Genomic DNA, 6,286 nt, shown 5'->3' with positions numbered 1-6,286 from the left:
ATTTTGAGGCTTAGAAGTCATTTCTGCAATTCCCATAGAAAATCAACGGCGTCTCTATTCAATTGTGTGGAGCGCATATCAGGTGGGTTTTCTCTGCCGGCTTAAGAGATACACGTGAAACTAAAGCCGATCCTGGGTGCCTAGTGATCCTGTCATCCAATCCGCACTCCATTTCATTTCTAGCACATAGCCAAAAAATCGCCCCATTGACTTACATTGGAGTGCAGAAAAGGTCATTTTTTCTCGGTCCCTTTAAGAGGTAGGAGTTAAACAAGCTTAGGTCTGCGGTGCCCAGGGGGGACCCCATCCAGCCCGCACTGAGTTTCATTCCTACCACCTTAGGAAAAAAAGTCATTATTTTGAGGCTTAGAAGTCATTTCTGCAATTCCCATAGAAAATCAACGGCGTCTCTATTCAATTGTGTGGAGCGCATATCAGGTGGGTTTTCTCTGCCGGCTTAAGAGATACACGTGAAACTAAAGCCGATACTGGGTGCCTAGGGTGCCTGTCATCCAATCCGCACTGCATTTCATTTCTAGCACATAGCCAAAAAATCGCCCCATTGACTTACATTGGAGTGCAGAAAAGGTCATTTTTTCTCGGTCCCTTTAAGAGGTAGGAGTTAAACAAGCTTAGGTCTGCGGTGCCCAGGGGGGACCCCATCCAGCCCGCACTGAGTTTCATTCCTACCACCTTAGGAAAAAAAGTCATTATTTTGAGGCTTAGAAGTCATTTCTGCAATTCCCATAGAAAATCAACGGCGTCTCTATTCAATTGTGTGGAGCGCATATCAGGTGGGTTTTCTCTGCCGGCTTAAGAGATACACGTGAAACTAAAGCCGATCCTGGGTGCCTAGGGTGCCTGTCATCCAATCCGCACTGCATTTCATTTCTAGCACATAGCCAAAAAATCGCCCCATTGACTTACATTGGAGTGCAGAAAAGAACATTTTTTCTCGGTCCCTTTAAGAGGTAGGAGTTAAACAAGCTTAGGTCTGCGGTGCCCAGGGGGGACCCCATCCAGCCCGCACTGAGTTTCATTCCTACCACCTTAGGAAAAAAAGTCATTATTTTGAGGCTTAGAAGTCATTTCTGCAATTCCCATAGAAAATCAATGGCGTCTCTATTCAATTGTGTGGAGCGCATATTAGGTGGGTTTTCTCTGCCGGCTTAAGAGATACACGTGAAACTAAAGCTGATCCTGGGTGCCTAGGGTGCCTGTCATCCAATCCGCACTGCATTTCATTTCTAGCACATAGCCAAAAAATCGCCCCATTGACTTACATTGGAGTGCAGAAAAGGTCATTTTTTCTCGGTCCCTTTAAGAGGTAGGAGTTAAACAAGCTTAGGTCTGCGGTGCCCAGGGGGGACCCCATCCAGCCCGCACTGAGTTTCATTCCTACCACCTTAGGAAAAAAAGTCATTATTTTGAGGCTTAGAAGTCATTTCTGCAATTCCCATAGAAAATCAACGGCGTCTCTATTCAATTGTGTGGAGCGCATATCAGGTGGGTTTTCTCTGCCGGCTTAAGAGATACACGTGAAACTAAAGCCGATCCTGGGTGCCTAGGGTGCCTGTCATCCAATCCGCACTGCATTTCATTTCTAGCACATAGCCAAAAAATCGCCCCATTGACTTACATTGGAGTGCAGAAAAGAAAATTTTTTCTCGGTCCCTTTAAGAGGTAGGAGTTAAACAAGCTTAGGTCTGCGGTGCCCAGGGGGGACCCCATCCAGCCCGCACTGAGTTTCATTCCTACCACCTTAGGAAAAAAAGTCATTATTTTGAGGCTTAGAAGTCATTTCTGCAATTCCCATAGAAAATCAATGGCGTCTCTATTCAATTGTGTGGAGCGCATATTAGGTGGGTTTTCTCTGCCGGCTTAAGAGATACACGTGAAACTAAAGCTGATCCTGGGTGCCTAGGGGGCCTGTCATCCAATCCGCACTGCATTTCATTTCTAGCACATAGCCAAAAAATCGCCCCATTGACTTACATTGGAGTGCAGAAAAGGTCATTTTTTCTCGGTCCCTTTAAGAGGTAGGAGTTAAACAAGCTTAGGTCTGCGGTGCCCAGGGGGGACCCCATCCAGCCCGCACTGAGTTTCATTCCTACCACCTTAGGAAAAAAAGTCATTATTTTGAGGCTTAGAAGTCATTTCTGCAATTCCCATAGAAAATCAACGGCGTCTCTATTCAATTGTGTGGAGCGCATATCAGGTGGGTTTTCTCTGCCGGCTTAAGAGATACACGTGAAACTAAAGCCGATCCTGGGTGCCTAGGGTGCCTGTCATCCAATCCGCACTGCATTTCATTTCTAGCACATAGCCAAAAAATCGCCCCATTGACTTACATTGGAGTGCAGAAAAGAACATTTTTTCTCGGTCCCTTTAAGAGGTAGGAGTTAAACAAGCTTAGGTCTGCGGTGCCCAGGGGGGACCCCATCCAGCCCGCACTGAGTTTCATTCCTACCACCTTAGGAAAAAAAGTCATTATTTTGAGGCTTAGAAGTCATTTCTGCAATTCCCATAGAAAATCAATGGCGTCTCTATTCAATTGTGTGGAGCGCATATTAGGTGGGTTTTCTCTGCCGGCTTAAGAGATACACGTGAAACTAAAGCTGATCCTGGGTGCCTAGGGTGCCTGTCATCCAATCCGCACTGCATTTCATTTCTAGCACATAGCCAAAAAATCGCCCCATTGACTTACATTGGAGTGCAGAAAAGGTCATTTTTTCTCGGTCCCTTTAAGAGGTAGGAGTTAAACAAGCTTAGGTCTGCGGTGCCCAGGGGGGACCCCATCCAGCCCGCACTGAGTTTCATTCCTACCACCTTAGGAAAAAAAGTCATTATTTTGAGGCTTAGAAGTCATTTCTGCAATTCCCATAGAAAATCAACGGCGTCTCTATTCAATTGTGTGGAGCGCATATCAGGTGGGTTTTCTCTGCCGGCTTAAGAGATACACGTGAAACTAAAGCCGATCCTGGGTGCCTAGGGTGCCTGTCATCCAATCCGCACTGCATTTCATTTCTAGCACATAGCCAAAAAATCGCCCCATTGACTTACATTGGAGTGCAGAAAAGGTCATTTTTTCTCGGTCCCTTTAAGAGGTAGGAGTTAAACAAGCTTAGGTCTGCGGTGCCCAGGGGGGACCCCATCCAGCCCGCACTGAGTTTCATTCCTACCACCTTAGGAAAAAAAGTCATTATTTTGAGGCTTAGAAGTCATTTCTGCAATTCCCATAGAAAATCAACGGCGTCTCTATTCAATTGTGTGGAGCGCATATCAGGTGGGTTTTCTCTGCCGGCTTAAGAGATACACGTGAAACTAAAGCCGATCCTGGGTGCCTAGGATGCCTGTCATCCAATCCGCACTGCATTTCATTTCTAGCACATAGCCAAAAAATCGCCCCATTGACTTACATTGGAGTGCAGAAAAGGTCATTTTTTCTCGGTCCCTTTAAGAGGTAGGAGTTAAACAAGCTTAGGTCTGCGGTGCCCAGGGGGGACCCCATCCAGCCCGCACTGAGTTTCATTCCTACCACCTTAGGAAAAAAAGTCATTATTTTGAGGCTTAGAAGTCATTTCTGCAATTCCCATAGAAAATCAACGGCGTCTCTATTCAATTGTGTGGAGCGCATATCAGGTGGGTTTTCTCTGCCGGCTTAAGAGATACACGTGAAACTAAAGCCGATCCTGGGTGCCTAGGGTGCCTGTCATCCAATCCGCACTGCATTTCATTTCTAGCACATAGCCAAAAAATCGCCCCATTGACTTACATTGGAGTGCAGAAAAGGTCATTTTTTCTCGGTCCCTTTAAGAGGTAGGAGTTAAACAAGCTTAGGTCTGCGGTGCCCAGGGGGGACCCCATCCAGCCCGCACTGAGTTTCATACCTACCACCTTAGGAAAAAAAGTCATTATTTTGAGGCTTAGAAGTCATTTCTGCAATTCCCATAGAAAATCAACGGCGTCTCTATTCAATTGTGTGGAGCGCATATCAGGTGGGTTTTCTCTGCCGGCTTAAGAGATACACGTGAAACTAAAGCCGATCCTGGGTGCCTAGGGTGCCTGTCATCCAATCCGCACTGCATTTCATTTCTAGCACATAGCCAAAAAATCGCCCCATTGACTTACATTGGAGTGCAGAAAAGGTCATTTTTTCTCGGTCCCTTTAAGAGGTAGGAGTTAAACAAGCTTAGGTCTGCGGTGCCCAGGGGGGACCCCATCCAGCCCGCACTGAGTTTCATTCCTACCACCTTAGGAAAAAAAGTCATTATTTTGAGGCTTAGAAGTCATTTCTGCAATTCCCATAGAAAATCAACGGCGTCTCTATTCAATTGTGTGGAGCGCATATCAGGTGGGTTTTCTCTGCCGGCTTAAGAGATACACGTGAAACTAAAGCCGATCCTGGGTGCCTAGGATGCCTGTCATCCAATCCGCACTGCATTTCATTTCTAGCACATAGCCAAAAAATCGCCCCATTGACTTACATTGGAGTGCAGAAAAGGTCATTTTTTCTCGGTCCCTTTAAGAGGTAGGAGTTAAACAAGCTTAGGTCTGCGGTGCCCAGGGGGGACCCCATCCAGCCCGCACTGAGTTTCATTCCTACCACCTTAGGAAAAAAAGTCATTATTTTGAGGCTTAGAAGTCATTTCTGCAATTCCCATAGAAAATCAACGGCGTCTCTATTCAATTGTGTGGAGCGCATATCAGGTGGGTTTTCTCTGCCGGCTTAAGAGATACACGTGAAACTAAAGCCGATCCTGGGTGCCTAGGGTGCCTGTCATCCAATCCGCACTGCATTTCATTTCTAGCACATAGCCAAAAAATCGCCCCATTGACTTACATTGGAGTGCAGAAAAGGTCATTTTTTCTCGGTCCCTTTAAGAGGTAGGAGTTAAACAAGCTTAGGTCTGCGGTGCCCAGGGGGGACCCCATCCAGCCCGCACTGAGTTTCATTCCTACCACCTTAGGAAAAAAAGTCATTATTTTGAGGCTTAGAAGTCATTTCTGCAATTCCCATAGAAAATCAACGGCGTCTCTATTCAATTGTGTGGAGCGCATATCAGGTGGGTTTTCTCTGCCGGCTTAAGAGATACACGTGAAACTAAAGCCGATCCTGGGTGCCTAGGGTGCCTGTCATCCAATCCGCACTGCATTTCATTTCTAGCACATAGCCAAAAAATCGCCCCATTGACTTACATTGGAGTGCAGAAAAGAACATTTTTTCTCGGTCCCTTTAAGAGGTAGGAGTTAAACAAGCTTAGGTCTGCGGTGCCCAGGGGGGACCCCATCCAGCCCGCACTGAGTTTCATTCCTACCACCTTAGGAAAAAAAGTCATTATTTTGAGGCTTAGAAGTCATTTCTGCAATTCCCATAGAAAATCAATGGCGTCTCTATTCAATTGTGTGGAGCGCATATTAGGTGGGTTTTCTCTGCCGGCTTAAGAGATACACGTGAAACTAAAGCTGATCCTGGGTGCCTAGGGTGCCTGTCATCCAATCCGCACTGCATTTCATTTCTAGCACATAGCCAAAAAATCGCCCCATTGACTTACATTGGAGTGCAGAAAAGGTCATTTTTTCTCGGTCCCTTTAAGAGGTAGGAGTTAAACAAGCTTAGGTCTGCGGTGCCCAGGGGGGACCCCATCCAGCCCGCACTGAGTTTCATTCCTACCACCTTAGGAAAAAAAGTCATTATTTTGAGGCTTAGAAGTCATTTCTGCAATTCCCATAGAAAATCAACGGCGTCTCTATTCAATTGTGTGGAGCGCATATCAGGTGGGTTTTCTCTGCCGGCTTAAGAGATACACGTGAAACTAAAGCCGATCCTGGGTGCCTAGGGTGCCTGTCATCCAATCCGCACTGCATTTCATTTCTAGCACATAGCCAAAAAATCGCCCCATTGACTTACATTGGAGTGCAGAAAAGAAAATTTTTTTCTCGGTCCCTTTAAGAGGTAGGAGTTAAACAAGCTTAGGTCTGCGGTGCCCAGGGGGGACCCCATCCAGCCCGCACTGAGTTTCATTCCTACCACCTTAGGAAAAAAAGTCATTATTTTGAGGCTTAGAAGTCATTTCTGCAATTCCCATAGAAAATCAATGGCGTCTCTATTCAATTGTGTGGAGCGCATATTAGGTGGGTTTTCTCTGCCGGCTTAAGAGATACACGTGAAACTAAAGCTGATCCTGGGTGCCTAGGGTGCCTGTCATCCAATCCGCACTGCATTTCATTTCTAGCACATAGCCAAAAAATCGCCCCATTGACTTACATTGGAGTGCAGAAAAGG

This window comes from Dendropsophus ebraccatus, unplaced genomic scaffold (assembly GCF_027789765.1).
Source record: "Dendropsophus ebraccatus isolate aDenEbr1 unplaced genomic scaffold, aDenEbr1.pat pat_scaffold_188_ctg1, whole genome shotgun sequence".
In the NCBI taxonomy this organism is placed as follows: domain Eukaryota; kingdom Metazoa; phylum Chordata; class Amphibia; order Anura; family Hylidae; genus Dendropsophus; species Dendropsophus ebraccatus.
This window is presented reverse-complemented; position numbering follows the sequence as displayed.